At 38.5% G+C, this 17,680-nt stretch overlaps 1 protein-coding gene and 1 long non-coding RNA gene across 9 annotated transcripts in view; one reads left to right on the forward strand and one right to left on the reverse strand.

Moving 5' to 3' along the window:
• The window catches only part of ADGRB3 (adhesion G protein-coupled receptor B3), a 645,078-nt gene that overhangs the window by 203,459 nt on the left and 423,939 nt on the right, over nucleotides 1-17,680 (forward strand). The window lies entirely within an intron of this gene.
• LOC138919580 (uncharacterized) overlaps nucleotides 10,503-17,680 on the reverse strand; it is a 63,257-nt gene continuing 56,079 nt past the window's right edge. Inside the window, exon 3 of the long non-coding RNA XR_011429829.1 lies at nucleotides 10,503-10,637. This is a non-coding gene — a long non-coding RNA (uncharacterized lncRNA). The remainder of the gene's footprint in view (nucleotides 10,638-17,680) is intronic.

The raw sequence follows: 17,680 nt of genomic DNA on the forward strand, positions 1-17,680 counted from the left end.
CCTTGTCTTTCTCTGGATATACCCTAGCCATCTGGATAAGACCTGGGCATTTGCTTTCTGCAAAATATTTTCAGACTGAGTGTGTTCAGTATTTTGGCATATGGCTGAGCTGGCACTTTATTGATGGTTTTAACTAGTTTGCATGAATAGCTTTCCCGACCTTTTCCAAAATTAGAAATATTAATTTATACCCAGCCCATGATGCATTGACAAACATGGGTCTCATGTGACTATATCTTAATCTTAATGTTTAATCAGCAAATAAATACTTCAAAGCTTTTACTTTATAAAATGACCTATAAACTATCTTTTTAATTTTTGTTATGACTAGTAGTCTTAGTATTATTTTGGTGCACATTTAACTCACTCTCGATATTTTTACTTTCTTTTGCTAAGGACATGGACAAAATATTCATTAATCTTTTAATTCTTTACCTGTATATTTCTCTTCCGAAACATTCAGATAGATAAAAGTAGTATCTGTAAATTAGTATTTTGATATAATGAGATGATTGGACTTTTGTAAATCTTCAGGTACTGTACTTGTTTTGTTTCTAGATATTATTAGGCTGTACCCAACTTTACCCTTTAGATGGCAGCATTTGAGAACACTTATATATAGAAAGTTGCCACCATTTAGAAAAATATGAGGAATAATACATATGTTCAAAAGGAAGGATTTAGGATTTATCATACTTTTTATTTAGATTCAAGATAATCCCTTATCAAGCCATAGCACAGCCTCATAACCTGGAAAGCTAAGAAGTACTTTTCTATCCTCATAGGACTAGTTTATTCCCATAAAAAGCCCATCGTCATTTTTGTTTGTTCACTGCTTGTGATTTCCTTGAAGGCAGGGGGTCTTCCAAATGGAGATTCCTAAGGGGCCTTTATCCCCAGAAGAGTCCCAAATGGAATGAATCTTGGCTAATTAGACATGTCTGAAAATTCCTTCTGAAGTATTGAAGATAAAAAGACATCTTTCTCCTTGCAATTCATTGGTTTGAAAGTATTTTACATTCATGTATTGTAAGAGATGAAAGGGGAAAATGCATAAAACTAACTTATATCAAGGATTCCAGTTCATAGTCCATCTAATTGCTAACTAGAATTATCACAAAAAGTAGATTTTGTTACATGATTGACTACTCCATTGATCTCATCTATCACTCTAATTTTGTTCTTTTTCAAAAATTGGAGTCAAGTAGTTTTATTTCACTGTTCAGGTACCTAGTCAAGATCAGGCCATGTAGGACTGACTTCATTAAGAGATAAAGGAATTACTAGAATCTATGATATTTAGTGGAAATTGAGTGTTTAATTTTTACAGAGGATCATGTCAGCTTTTCCACAGTGACTATAATTCTTGTTTCTATATAATTTTTCATTATATTAAAACCCAAAATTTCTTTCTTTTATTTTCCTCCACTTAGATTTTAATATATATAAGAAAAATTCAGGGTAACTTTGTAAATAATAGTTCTTTTTTCTTTGATCCTTGTGCTTTATTGGGAAAATGTTCCAATATTTGTATCCTGATTTCAGTTCAGAGGCGGAAAATGTTATGTCTCTCATAATAATGAAATAAGCACTTAAGGCATGTTTATACAAAGCTGGTGCAGAAGATTTAATAATGTCTATCTGTTTATTTTGTCTGTATAAAAAATAATTTTGCTGAGGGTGAAGCGTTTGCAATTATGTCCATTGATTTTTGGCAACATTGTGAAAAAGTTTCTCCTTACCCAGTTATCCTCTAAAAAAATTACAGACATATTCCAAACTATAGAAAATGCTTCATGTTGTAGGTGTTCATTTCTGCACTATTTATCTTAATGAAAATTTGGAAGATACCTAAATATCCAAGTATGAAAGAATGGGCAGTCCATTAATTTGTGTTGTGAGATGTACGCAGTCTCCATGAATGCAGGATACAAAAGTGTGTGTACTCTGTGGCTACTTCAGCTTTTGTCAGGATTCTTTCACTTGTGTGAGTTACTCAAAGTGGCTTAAGCAAGAGAAAGGATTTATTGACTCACTGTAATTCCCAGGGCCTTGAATGACTGGATCTAGGTGCTCAAACAGCAATGTCAGAAGTCTGACTCTCCGTCTCTCTTCTCTGCTTCCCTTCTGGTTGGCTTCACTCTCAGTAAATCTCTTCTAACTGGTAGCAAAGAGGGTTCCTCCCACTCCTGAGTGGCATTCCTGGTAGAAAAAGCATCAACGTGAGTCTTTCCAGTGATCTCAGTGGGAGGTCCTGGGAGGGCTTCCGTGGTCTCAGCCTGAGTTACATCCCATCCCTGAGCTTCTCATCATGAGGAAGTGGGCTCTGATTGGGTGGGCCTGGCTCCCAGGCCCCTTCCAGAGACAGCATCAGAATCAGCCTCATGCAAACCACATGGACTAAAGCAGGGTAAACGTGGTAGCTGTGGTTCTCCAGAGGAAATATGAGAGTTTTTCTAGAAGAATGTATATATATATATATATATATATATGCACAAGACCCCAAATAACAGATATCTACCACAGTACCTGCAAAAATTAAATAATAGACTATTTTATGCTGTGAGAGAGAGATTGATAGAGAAACCGAGAAAGAGAGAAAGAGGAGAGTGATGGAAATAAAAATAAGACGGGTGGATTAAATGTTCTTGAATCTTGTTATGATCACATAGCCAGTACATAAATCAAATTGATTACTAAAGCCAGTTACAGAAGCAATCCAATTAACTGAAATGAAACATAGAGTGCAATGCACAATCTTGCATATAATACTATATTACTAAAAATTCTAAACTTTTTTTCTTTCTGCTATCTTTCAAATAGCTTTATGCTAAAACCTTTATAACAATTGTCAACCCTATGTGTTGTCATAATAAAAGGCACAGCTCAGGGGCCAGCCTGCTGGTGTAGTGGTTAAGTTCGTGCACTCCACGTTGGTGGCCCAGGGTTCCTGGGTTCAGATTCTGGGCATGGACCTAGCACTGCTCATCAAGCCCTGCTGAGGCAGCATCCCACACAGCAGAGCCAGGAGGTACAACCAGAATATACAACTATGTACTGGGAGGCTTTGGGGAGAAGAAGAAAAAAAAGATGCATCATATAAATCATATAAGAATTCTACACAAAGGGAATTGTTGTGAAAGAGAAATGATGGCAGAGGCCAGTATCCTCTAAATTTGGGTAATTTAAGGTAGAATATTCAAATTTGCTCTGAGTCTACTTTAACAGTAATTTCTGTAGAGCTACGATGTTTGGTATAAAACTCAGTTTCCTATTCAGTGAGATGGGATATAATAATACACTGGCTTTTATAAGGATTAAATGAGAGTTGATTTCAGCACAGAAACTCACACATGGAGCATTTTCACTTAATGCCTATAATATAAAAAACAGTTTTGTCATAAAGATTATTAAAATTATTAGACTTCCCTTCTAAGAGCTTCAGTGACAGAAAACTAAATGTTACAAGTATTTAAGAACAGAGTAAATGTAGGATTCACTATATTCTTTAAAATAAAGACCTATCAGGACTTTTATAGACACATCTAAATTAAATCCCGTAGTCTTCTTCTTGTAATTGACTTGTTTAGAATAATGTCAAGAGTAAAGGGTGGCAAGTGGGGTGGAGGAGTGGAGAGGGAGGGAGGGAGAGAGAAAGAGAGGACGAGAGGGAGAGCGGCAGAGATGGCGGCCCTGAACACAATTAGGGGATGTTCCTTTCTGAATGATCTCCTCAGTCAGTTACTTCATTCCTTGTGATGTTAATATTTCTATTTCTATGAATCTGCTATTTCTAAATTTTAAAAGAGCCTTGTGTTAAAAACCTTTGGTTTTCTGAAGTACTTTACATATTTAGTTACAGGAAAATATCAGCAGAATGAGAGAATTAATCAACATTTCAATGTGCATCTTTTCTGAGTTTAAGCCACCATCAGGCCTTGAGAATTTTTAGCTCATGCACCGTCCAAATCATTTCAAGGCATCAGTTGATCTTTATGTTCAATAAAACTTGGGACAAATGAGCCAAAGCAGATTTTGAAGCTTTTCGCTCTTTCCACTGTCACGTTGACCCAGGTCAATTGTATTCAAAGCATGTCTACACGACAGCCTAACAAATTGTGAGATGCAAACCAGTTTCAATAAAATGGAATTGTGTGAGTCGTAACACCTTTGTAATAGTAGCTGTGTCTGATCAGACTGCTTGAAACTGTACCAAGTGGAGAGATTTCTAAATTAGGGGACATTGTCACATTCTCAGAAGGGTTGTTATGGCAAAGATCCTGACCTTTGATGTTCAGATTAGCATAGCCACTGCCCCAGCATGAGGGCAGGGTGTTATGGGGTACTGCTGATAGCTCAATGTCCTGTGATGTTGAATCAGAAGTACAGGCTGCTGCATCTGTTAATAACTCCTGCAGCTGAAGCCAGGCGTGGCAATAGGTTGTATGTCAAAGATGGCCTGCATCCTCTGTTCCACATGAGTATTGTCCTGTTTCCTATGCAATTCATAATGTTATCGCTTAACAAAGGACATGGAAGTCAAAATATTTCCTTAAGTGTAAGAATTCTTACACAGCCAAAACCTCTCTTGCATTAAATTATCCTTTTTGCTGCGCCACCCTCCAAAGCATCCCTTCCCACTCCATCTGACAGCACTTGTATTTCAAGCTTGCTAGGTGCTATCTGGTGAATCTTTGGGAAACCACAAAGCTCTCCTAATTCATACTACAGTGTAAATAGCTACTGAGTCAATTCTCCCCAAAGAGCTTGTACTTTGTAATGAACACATTTAAAGAACACACTAGAGGGGAGTTTGCAATTCAAATGCAGAGTGGAGAACTTTTCCACAGAGCACGACAGAAAAAAGGAAATCAGGAGAGTCATCATCCTCCCAAATCAAACTCATTTGTATATGTATTTTACAAATATAAGCTGTCTATAGTGTTCCAGGTGCTGTTGTTGTTTTTTTTATCATAAAAATGTAGCTCTTACCTTAAAAGAAGACCAAGGACTATAAAGATAATCAAAAATTCAACACTATCTGTATCAATTTTGTGAGACAGTAAAAAGTGAGTGAGAAAAAAGAAAAGATATATTTGGAAACTATGAGCAGAAGCGATTTTTCCCCGTTCCCCAGAGGCATTCCATGCACTAGGAGGACTAACAGGATGTCACCCTATTGCACGGTGAATGGATCTGGGGCAAGCAGCTTAACACTCCGAGAGCCCCAGGGTTTAAGTTGCCATTCTTCCTAAAGTTACTTAAACACAGATCTTGCCTCCTTGCCATCTCTTCCCTGTGGTGCAGGATAATCTCCCTCAAAAGCCAACTTATTTATTATGTTCTTCCTCTAGTTCTCAACCTTCAGTATCTGCCCCTTGTTCTTAGGACAGACTTACTAGTGTGTGCTGCAACTCTCTCTGATTTCATCCTGGCCCGTCCCTGCAGCCTCATCTGAGGTCTTTTCCTCTCCACTCTCACAGCCTGTCACGCTGCATTTCTTTCAGTTCCACTAATACCGCATGGTGTCATTTTCATTAAGCAACACCTTTACCTGCCCAGGTCCTTCACATCCCTCAGGGCTCATGTTGCCATGATGTCTTCCTCCAGAAAGCCTTCCCGGACTGCGTGATGGTGCACCCCCAGTGTCCCATGGCACCCTCTTGTCACGCATCAGAGCACCTAGCTCATATTATTGCAAGTGCTTTATTACTTGTTCTCAAGCGCTTAGCTCCATGAGGGCAAGGCCCGACCGTGTTTGTTTTGTTTAGTGCTTAGCACAGTGCTGGCACATGGGAGGTGCTTGGTTCGTCTATGCTGAATGGGTGAACTAGGATGAGTTCAGTATATGTCCTGAGCGGGCGCAGGTGTGCAAGGCACGATGCTCTGCAACACGGAGATGACTAGGGCACATTCTTTCCCTTCGCGTCGCTCTCCTTTTAGTGTGTCGGTGTTTGGGGATATGTCATGACACAAATCCTATTACAAGGCAACATTCCTGGGGCCAGAGAGTGGGTCATGAGCAAATGGTCATGGAGATTTAGTCTCGGAGGTCAGAGGTCGTGGAGTCTCCCGGGGATTAGACTTCATCACGGAACGTTTTGATGAGTGTTTGGATGGTAGCTCTCTCTTGAATAGCTAGTTTTTAATTAGCTTTTTTGGTAAATGAATAAAACATGGCTTTTTCCCCTTTGTGCTTGTGTTTCATTTTAAAATAGTAAAAAAAGATTATCCTATTCATCTGTTCCATACTGGAGTCAACAAAATATTTGATGTATGTTGAAATATTATCGTAATTATAGCTTTTATTTTGTTAGGCAGGTTACATCAGATTTTGTGCACACAGGTCCGTGATTATAATAATTCACGCCTAACGCTTGTGTGAAATCCATGAATCCTTTTTTGTACACTGTTGTATCCTCATGGTGTTGATAAACGAGGCCCATTAGCAATCTTTAATGTTCTCTTAAAGGTTATTTGACTCCTCCTTAGAAATGTTACATTCTCATTCATTTCATAAATATTCCTCTAATGCTTTTTCTAAACCGGGAACATAATATGGATCTTATTTCTACAGGAAATTATGGATACTATCAGTAATTGCTCTCTTACCACAAGGAAAAAAATATATTTAGATTGTAGAGTCCTGAGGTATTTCAAAAGATCTTTTGAAACAGTGATTCAATATTGGTAATGTATGCAGTTTGCATGCAAATAATCGTCATTACACTTTCCTGGATAACACTTAAGCCACAGCATGCTCAAGTTCTCATTTCCTGTTGGGAGTTTTCCATGTGAATGTAGCGCTGTCCTTCCATCCGAAGAGCCACAGATTTCCATCTTACTGTATTAAACGTAGAGTGGAATTATAACGCTTTGCTGTGATTTTTAAAAAAAATATTATTTCAACGGTCTTGAGAGAATGCTGTCCTTCTTTCACATGCCATCCTCTTATTCTGTTCTGTGGTAATAGCCTGTATAATTCTCTCTCTAAATTGAGGTTTACTGGGTAGATGGCTTCCTCTTTTTAGTGACATGCAAAACTCTTTCCTTATCCTGTGACAAACACAAAACCTCAACAATGGTAGTTTATGCAAATTATCTCAGGTATCTTCTGTGGTAGTGTAGATTTCCTCCTCTTCCCTACTTTTACTCCAAACAAGGTTACACAACACCTGAAAAGGCTTTTCGAAATAATGCAATACTAAAGAGGCTCCTCGTGCGTGTTGCCCGGGAAGACTAGCTTGTTAGCACACAACCCCAGTAGCAGCCGCTTCTGTTTCTGGTTCTATTGGTCAGATGTGAGGAACCAACTGGCACAGCAAGAAAATGTTCGCGATGGCCCGTGTGTCTCCCGAATGGCTCACACGGAAAGGCAAACACAGGAGGAGTTAATCTTCATTCCTCATTATCCTTAATTCTTAACTGACCATATTACAATTTTTATCTTCCTTGTCTTTCTTTTAGGCAAATGATTAAAAGAAAGATCAAACCTCTTCTTCTCAAAGTACTAAAGTGAAAAAGAAATTAGAAGTTTTATAATCTGTTCCTCTGATATACTCACTAAGCTCCTTTAATGAAGAAGTGTCATATCACACAGATGGAAATACTGAGGCAAGATAGCTTTAGGCTGTAGACATCTTATTTATTTAATTAAAGTTAGAATTAATGAGGCTTGAACTCCAACAAGAAGTCCGTCGCGCTGCCCTAGCTGGTGTTCTGTCAGTGCCGATTTGTCTAAGGATGCATCATGAGTGAGAATGGCAGAACTAAGAGGCACTTTGGCTGGACATGGATGTGCTGGGTTTTAGTCTCTACTTTGTCCATCCCTAAATGTGGGCCCCCACCCCCTCTTCTCTAAAATGAGATCACTGCTCTGGTTTCCATCATCTTCAAGGTCCCTCTATGGCTAAAGTAGATTTAATGTTTGGACTCAATACAGGCTTTTCTGGACTCCTTCACTGAATCAGCAGATACTTTCTGAGCACTTCCTTCACGCCAGGCTTCTTGCTGGGCACAGGGATGGAGCAGCACACAGAGCAGCCGCCGTTCCTGCTCCATGGGGCTCAGGTTTAGGAGGAGATGAGTACGCCTGTAACCACAGAAATAAGTAGCCAAATAGAAGTTGATAAGTGCTGCAAAGACCGGGTGGAGAGCGTCAGCCGGGACAATAACAGGACGGGCCTAAGTTAGCTGGACCCAGAGTCAGGACTTGTCTCTGAGAAAATTAGAGCTTTTGGCTGAAACTGAAGGGTGAGAGAGCAGCAGCCAGGTGGAGAGTGAGGCGGAAGCCAGCATCCGGGCAGAGGAAGGCGGCACAGAAGAGCCCGGGGTCCAGGCTGTGGTCTGAGATGGGGCTGGAGGGAGAGGGCAGAAGGTGTGTCACAGGAAGCCTGAGGCCAGGATAGGCCTTTTATCTTAAATACAATAAAATCTGAGGGTAACAGAGGTTGAGAGAGAGGTGGCTTCAGAAGGGAAGTCTGTGCAGTGCACAAAAGAGGATTCCAATGGCTGAGAGATTCGGCTTTTTTCCCTTTGTTTTGTAAAGATTCGCCTTTTTTGAGAAGGCTGGGTTCTCAAGGAGATAATTTCAGGCAAGAAGACACATGGAATTTGAGCATCTGAAAATCTTCCTTCAAAGGCTTTCTGGACTTCCTGGGAATGCTCACACCCCAGCTGGAAGATCTCTCCTACAAAATCCAGTGCCTGGCCTCAGAGAGTTTGCCATCCAGTTGGGTAGAAAAGACATGAACACACGAAGAGTTAATTATTTAAAAGATTTAAATAACAATTCAGACAATATTTTTGTTATTGTTGTTAGTGCCGTCCGGTCAATTCCAACTCCTGGCGTCCCTGTGTCCGGCAGAGCGGAACCCTGCCTGGTCTTCCTGCGCCATCCTCTCACCTTCCAGAGCTCTATCAGACAATGCTCCACCGCCATTCATGGGGTTTTCATGGCCAGTTGTTTTGGAAGTGGGTGCCCAGGTCCTTGTTCCTAGTTTGTCTAGTCTGGAAGCCCCGCTGAAACCTGTCCACCATGGGGGACCCTGCTGGTATTTGAAATCCTGGTGGCAGAGCTTTCAGGATCGCAGCAACATGCAGCTGCCACAGTGTGACAACCCACAGATGGGTGGTGTGGTTCCCTGACTGGGAAATGAACCCCGGCCGTGGTAGAGAGAGTACTAGATCCTAATCACTAGCCCACCAGGCAATGATAGAACTATATAGAACTATAATAAGCAAGCTATGTATAATTGCTTAACCAACTGAGCAGACAGTGATTTTTCAGAGGCCCACATTGGTCAGGGAATTCTTTTGGGATCTTGAAAAACTGGGAGAATTTGAATGGTTTGACAGGAGGATTTATGACATCTCAGGACTAACAGTAATGCAGGTTATAGAAGGGGATTATTGGAAGATGTTTTGGAGTGACTGCAATTTGGTGAAATAATCATACAGTTGAGTTGCAAGGAATATGGTATGCCAGCCTTCAGAATTTGTCCTTCATTATATTGGTCGTAGGGACCCACTGTAGCTTTGGAGCAGGGAACTACTGTAATCAAACTGACGTGTCAAAAGTATCTAGTGAGAGCCTTAGCAATGGAATCGGCAGGAAGAACTAGTCATCAAATTTAAAAGCTAGAGTCAGAATCCTGGCCTGAGTCAATAAAGGGGGCTAGAGTGATGGATATGCAAACCAAAAGGAAGGAATATTTTTGAGAGTTCAAGTGCAGGTAAAAAAAGCAAGAAAAGATAGGGCTTGGTCATTGTTTGGACATGGACCTAAAGGAAGAGCAAGGAGTCCTAGAAAGCAGAAATTTGCACCTCGTAAATTTGGGAATGGTTTCTGTGATTATTTAATCAATTGGAGTGTTTGACGAACTATAATTCAGCAAGTTAATAACAACAGTATTTTCCAATAGGATCATCAACTAGAAATGCTCTATTCCTAGGCTGCTTGTTATGATGGTGGCTAGCACCTGTATCACCACTGTGGTCAAATGCCAGTGTTTAGATTTGCGAAAATAGTGGCTGGCGTTCATCTTATTTGACATTATTTACTTACCTCTCGCTAAGTAACATTTCTCATAAATCAGAAGTCCAGTTCTCGTGACTTAGGGCCACACTTCTCTAATGTAACTCTCCACGTGTCTCTTCTAACAGGCACAGCTTGGGCAATGATAACTCTTATTAATGCTGTGACTTTTCTATTTCCAGAAAGTAAAAGTGGAACGCTCGTCAGAACTATGGACTGTCCCACATGTGCTCCCTCTTTCTCTTTATTCAATAATAGCTTTCCAAAATCATAGTTAGACCTAACCACAGTTCATTTCCAAGCAGTGAGTTATGGTTTAATAAACAATCTACAACCAAAATATCTTATTTATTTTTTATGCATTTATTCAAAGTGATTTTTAAACTAAGTATTTTAACAAAATTAATCCATATTAAGAAAACTGAACAAAAAAAATGAGGGGCCGGCTCCGTGGCCGAGTGTTTAAGTTCGCGCGTTCTGCTGCGGTGGCCCAGGGTTCGGATCCTGGGCGCAGACATGGCACCACTCATCAGGCCATGTTGAGGCTGCGTCCCACGTCCCACGTCCCACAGCTAGAAGGACCTGCAATTAAGATACACAGCTGTGTACGGGGGGCAGGGGGGGTTAGGGAGATAAAGCAGAAAAAAAAAATTAGAATTGCAATCAGCCATAATCATTCCACCGAGAGATTACCACTGTTAATATTTTAGCATATTCCCTCCAGCTTATTTCCTCTGCATACACCTAAAATATAGCTTTTGTTATAGAAATGTGATCAGATATTATGTACTAAAATATGATCACTCTTTTTGACCTGTTTTTCAATTCAGAATTATCTGTGAGTGTCTTTTCCATGAATAATTGTCAACAGCATCACCTCTCTAACCTCTATGAAATTTTCTTTCAATAACCTTCTAGTTTTGTATATTTAGATGGTTCTTGATATTTTCGACTATAAATACTGTTATTATAAAAATATCTGCATACTCACATATATAGATATCTAGAAATATTTTGTTACAACTCTGTTTTAATAATATATTTACACACACACATGCATATATATATATATGCATGTGTGTGTGTATATTCATACACTTGTCTGGTTATTTCTTTAGAGTAAATTTCTAAAAGTGGCATTGTTGGGTGAAAGTTGTGCAGTTTTAGGAGTGTTCATACACAGTTTCAAACTATCTTGTAGAAGTCAGTTTTCCCACCAAGCAGAAAATGTAAGTAGACGTTTCTTCACTCTTTCAACAGTCAAACAATGAGCAGTGCGTTAGCTAGAAGGTATATCTTAGGGTTTTAATTCACATTTAGGGAGTTACTTGTAGGTGAACATTATATTCTCCTGTTTATTTGTCATTTGTTTCTTTCCTTTTTGAACTTCATATTCTTTGCCCGTTTTCCACGAATGTTTAAACCAATTTCTTACTTTTTTTTATGATAATCAGCACAACCAGTTTTAAAAGATTATTGAAATAATTGATTTGTTATGTCTGTTCTTAGATTGCAAAACAATTTTCTGTGCCATGGAAAAAAATGAAGATACTAAACACCTGGTATTGTTTAACATTTATAGTGCTAATTTTACCAAACTGTTTATTCAATATCTGTTTTGATTAAAATGAATAAATGTGGCGACATTTACCAACATTATCTTATGTAATGTCGGTAAACATTGTTTTCTAGGGGTTATCATCATAAAAACACCTAAAATATATCAAAAGAGATAATTCTTATAAAAGCCAAAGAGTGAAGTGGTAGCCTGACACTGCCACTAAAGGTGGACCTTATTTTCACCAATATCTGGGCAGGCAGCATAACGTGGAAAACTCACAATTAGTTAGCATGAATAATCATGAAAATTAAAATCTCCGCTCGCTCGCACTCTTGGTGGTGAAAGGGGCTGCATGTTTACTCTTCTCATATCGGCACACATTGTGCTTCCTTCCTGCCGAAACAACGGCTTTCAGTTTCTGACACAAAATTGCAGTTACGTACAGAGTAAGAAAAAGGGCATCCTTCTCATAGCTAGAGATGTAGGTGGAAATCTGGGGGTAGGGGGGTAATTGGAGGTTGACGGTGGGAAGTCAGATTATGATGGTTTTGTTCACGGCCCAATCATATAAGAACAGAGGAGACTAGAGAGGCTAAGAAGACACTTCCATGAAGCATGTGTGACCACACTTCTCAAGTATTTACAGGAGATCAAGGACAAAAGTGGCTCATTAAGTCAGTTTCATCACTTTTTTCATGTATTAATAAGAGGATATGATAATAGTATGAAAGGATTTATTCCACAATTAACAGTTTAATACATGCATGAACATAACTCTTATTGATTATGGACCAGGCAGACATAAGCGTCTGTGCATTTGATCGTGCAAATTCAAATTGTCCAATAGGATGCATTATTTTGATCTCATTATTCAATTGATGTTTGTTTGTCAGGTGTTGGACACACATTTTGGGTGTCAAATCCATGACAAAGAGCAAAGCTGCTGCCCTCCACTTACATTCTAATTGGGAAATTAATAACGAATGAACCGATGAATAGTTATAGAATATAATGAAGGATAATGATAAGTGCTGTGAAGAAAAGTCAACCTCTGTAAGAAGTCAGAGAGAAATGGAAGCTGACATTATTACTGAGAAAATGACATTCAAGCATGGTCCTGAGGGATTTCTGCAGATATCTGGAGGGAAGAGCATTTAAACCTGAAGGAACAGCAAATGGGGGGGGGGGTCCCTGAGGCAGGGGTCTGCTTGGATCTTTAGCATGTTCAAGGATTATTTGGAAACTTTGTATTGCTTCCTCATTTTCTTATTGAATTAACGTTTCACAGATAACATCAAATCCAATCATTAGCTCAAATGGATAGAAAGCAGGAAAAATAAAAGTTATGTTCATGAACACATTTGCTTTCAGACACACTGATTTTTGTTTTTTTTAATGTTAGAAATGACTCAAAGGCTGTTAGAGATTGATGTCAAGGGAAAGATAGGATTAATTACAGGTAGGTAAGATAGTGGGACAAAAGTCTAATATGTCAGCGTACAAATTTTAATAAAAATATTTTACTGGTGTGGCTAATGACCTGTAATGACTAAATAAACTAACATTGTTCTGCTTATCCAAATATTGAAATTGAGACTTCATTTCAGCTCAGCATCTTGATTTCCATGATTTAAGTTATAACTGAAAAAAAAAAAGTAGCGTCTTAGAAAAATAACTCTTCCAAAAGTTATATCCACATTTGGTTCCTGGATTTGTATTGATGGCTAATCAGCCTGAGACTATGAGCATACACAGTGGTACCTAATGGAGCGAATTATATCTGGTATCCATATTTTAGACCATATGCTGTGTGTTGCTCCAAATTGACATCAAATAACTATTCCTGACAACTGAAGGAGCAGCCGTGACCAGGGAGCAGCAATGACCATGGAGCATGTGGCTTGTCAACAGCACTTGCAGATTAACCCAAAATTATGGTGTACCATTTCCATATTCCTTTATGTCTACATATATATTTTTATGTATATAGCTATATATAAATGTACTAAATTTATATATAGATATAAATAGTGATAAGTACTATTGTAAACTCTCTACATGCCCGTCAACTAATTATGAATTTCAAAATGTATCAAGTGATTTTCCCAAAAATATAAGTAAATTATAAAATTTCGGTGATATTTTCTGTACATTTTATGATTTAAATAATGAAGGCATTTTCTTCTTGAAATCTCTTCTCTCAATAAAGTCCTAAGGAAACATTAAGGTACTTAGTTAATCCAGATGTCAGCCTCTCTGCTCTTCGCTGCGTGTGCTGCTCCTCAAGACAACTGTGCTAAGTGTCCAAGAGCAAATCATGACTTTTACACCCTCAGGCACTCGTCTTGGGCTAAAGACTTTGAGAATTGAAATCCTGGTGAAGGTTGACTTACAGGTAAGTGCAATCACTTGAGAATTTCACACATGATGTTCAATTTATCCTTAGCAAATACTTTTGCCCTGACAAAACAGAACATTTTATGCTTCTTTTCACAGGTGAGAACAATCTGTCTGAGTGACTCCAAAATGACTGAAGACTTCCGTTCTCCTCCCAGCCATTTCTAAAGGCACATTGTCATACTGTACTTGAGAAATCTTCACAAGATTTAATGTGTCTTAATACCTAGATACATCAAGGCGGGATGTTTCTTTACAGCTGCAATAAAATCTATAATGATTTTGGGGATATTTGTATATTCTACTTAATTCAGTCAAATAAATATATGACAAGCTGCCTGACATATAAATATATGTACACTATTTTTGCTATTAAAGATTACAAGGTATAAGACATAAATAAACTCTATAATGCAGGATGAAAAATTGTCAACTAAAGAAGAAAAAAACACACTAAAAAATTGTACCTGGAATTACTTAGAGAAAATACCATGTTTTGAATCTAAAGAACATCTTCAGAGAGCAAGTAGCACTTATGGGTTTTAAATAAAGGAGAGTTTGGACGGTCATAAATGGAGGTGGGATGTTTAGGAGATGGAAAGTGGATAGCATGAGCAAAGTTCGAGGGTGGAATGCATGGGACAGGTTCCTGGGACAGCAAACAAGCTATGAAAAAGAGGAAGAAATGGTAAAATTGGAAATCCAACACTATTTTTACAGCAGTACTGGGAAAATAGTATGTATCTTTGAGCAGAGTGTATCTTTGAGACTTTAGTTTAAGAAGATTAATCTACCAATGCTGATTTGGAATGAATTTTATCAGGGAAATTATAACAGTAGCCTAGACAAGAATTAATTAGGCAATATTGGAAATTAAAAGTATGTGAGACACATTATGAGGGTAGATTATCTGTGATTAAGCAATTTATTGAATGTCTTCCTGAGTGGAAAGCAAGAAGGGCAGATGACTTCAAGCTGGGGACTGAGAGATTGGTAGTGCCATTAATTAAAAATAGAGGGGTCAGGATGAGTTAATGGTCATGGGGAAAAACAATACCTTTATGGACATCTTGAACTTAAGTTGCCATCATGACAGCTCTAGGAGGTTATACAAAGGGCTGCTGGAAAGCTGTGTCTGGAACAGAGGGAGAGGAAAGGAAAGTGCTGATGGAGAAGGAAGCACAGAAGTGGTCACAGAAATGGAAGAGTCGGGGGAATAAGGGGTAAGGATGGGGAAGCCAAGAGCCATCTTACTGCTGGCAGATTCTGTGGAAAGGGGGAGGAGCCGAAGAATGGAGCGCAGGAAGCTGTGGATGATGTCCAGAGCAGAACTGCCTGGGAGCATATCCCTGCACTGATAGCTATGTTCTCTCTCGATGCCGTCCAGTACGGTGGCCAGAAGCCACATGTGGCTATTGAGGAACTGAATTTTAAACCTTGTTTAATTTTAATTAGTTTAAATGCAAATAACCACATGTGGCTAGTGGCCACTGAATTGATAGGTGCCATTATAGAGACTTCTAAAGCACTTTTGTCTCACTGTAATTACTTTTCCACTCAGCAATCCAGAGACTTCCCTAAAATATAAATTGGAACCTGTCTGTCCCCTGCTTAAAATTCTCCAGTGGCTCTTCAGTGTCTGGGGATAAGATCCAAACTACCACATCCTGGCTAAAGGAGGCATCTCCAATTTCATTTCCCTAGCAAAGCCCCAGCCACCGGGGCCAAGTTCCCCAGACAGACTGGTCCCTTCCCAGTCAAGGCCTTTGTTCTTGGTCCTCTAAAGCTTCTCTCTGTTTCTTCCTGCTCTTTACACAACTCACTTCTTCTCAGTCTTTCAGGTCTCCATTTAAGTGTCATTCCTCAGAATGGTCTTCCTTGAGTCCCTGTCTAAATTAGCCAGATTGCCCCTATTATTCTCCAACTCAGCACCAAATTTACAAATTTACTTTCTTTATACCCTGATCATAATTTGTACTCGTGTTTATCTGTTTCCCTCAGCCTCCCTCACCGGACTGTGAATTCCCTGAGGGCAGGGATCCAGTGTGTCTTATATTGCTAGCAGGGGGCTTGGCATTTGGTAGGTGTGCAATAATTATTGGTTCAGTGTTGCATGCCAAAAAACACCACCTAATGAAAGAATATGTAACCACGAAACTGAAGTTTCTGTACATAACGTTTTGTTGTTAAATGAGCACATATCAGCAAATAAACACTCAGAGAAACTTATACAAACAGATTTGTAAACTGTATACCTTAAAAAGTCCATTTAAACAGAAGAAACTAAAATACTATCAGTTAAAAGACACATTTTGGATAGCACTTAATGGGGAAGAAAGCTGCGTAACTTTTATACTCTATAAACCCTCCAGTTGAGAATTCTCAGCCTCTCTGGTTCCACCAGCTTCCTCCTACAGAGAAGACTTTATCTGAGCTGCCCCTTGAATGCCTGCCTCTGATTTAGTCTTGGAACTTCAAATGACCCTTGAAAGCACTGGAAAATCTTCACTCAGGGTATTTTCTGGAATTGTCAAAAATAATGGAAGGTAGCCATTTCTATTATTACCATGTAGGAAACAAAATGAAGTAAAACCTGTGGTTCTCTGGTTGGCAGTTTGTTAGAGAAAGAGAAAGGATCTGTTATTGCTTGGAAATGCATGAGAAATAAGGACCAATTTATCATCCAGAAAAATAGTTGTTTACTTTCATTGTATGAGTGAAATGAAGCAGCTGGCCTGTTGAACTGTCTCCATTCCTCAAGTAGCCAGAGAATGATACTTTTAATAACATTTTATTTCACTAGGAATGAAATGGATGGTGCAACGTGTTTAAGTTTTTAAAATAAAAGACCTTTGTCTAAGATATATCTTTTAAAGGTTAAACATAAAAAGAATTATATATATATGAAAGCCAGTATTTTTCCTTAGCATTTAAAATGAGGGTTCATATCTACTGATAAAGATAACCTGTCTCCAGGACAACCAGCTGGGTTTTTTTCTGTGTTATGCTTCCTGCTCCACTGCTATCGATGTTTTAAAAAGAAGAAAAGAAGAAGAAAGAGAGAGAAGGAAGGGAAAAAAGAAGAAATACAGTATTACTGAATATGCTGGTATGAAGTTGGCGCCTTTATCTCGAAAGTATGAGTTAATGCTAAATTTATTTCCAGATCTCAGTTAAAAATTAAATTCCATGTATTTAATTTTTTATGCTGATTTGTAGTCTTTATAAATACCAAGGATCTGGGAAATAAAGTTGGATTTTAAAAACAGGTTCTAATCCTGACATTAACTTTATTCAAATACTTAAATGTCTTCCTTCATCTGAGACTTAGTCCCGTATACAAATGGGTGGCCCCAGAAGTCACTTTGAAAAGCATAAAATTTCTTCAATGAGTATAGATAATATAAGCATAGATAATATGTATGATTTATTTTTTAAATGTTATTTTAATAGTATAAAATTAAGCTTTAAATATAAAAATAGTCCAGCTAAAAGTTGTCCCCAAGTTGTAGATAATCTTATGAATAATGCTATAAAATAGCTTTTCTTTTGAAACCCTTCTCTAATTCCTTGATCTTCCCATTGAATTAAACATAGTCACTCCATGACTCAGGACTTAACATACGGCGCCTCTTACAGTAGATACTCCTAAACGTCCCCACGTAGGACACTGTACTTTCTGGCTA

The sequence above is a fragment of the Equus caballus genome, chromosome 20, assembly GCF_041296265.1.
Source record: "Equus caballus isolate H_3958 breed thoroughbred chromosome 20, TB-T2T, whole genome shotgun sequence".
NCBI classification, from domain to species: domain Eukaryota; kingdom Metazoa; phylum Chordata; class Mammalia; order Perissodactyla; family Equidae; genus Equus; species Equus caballus.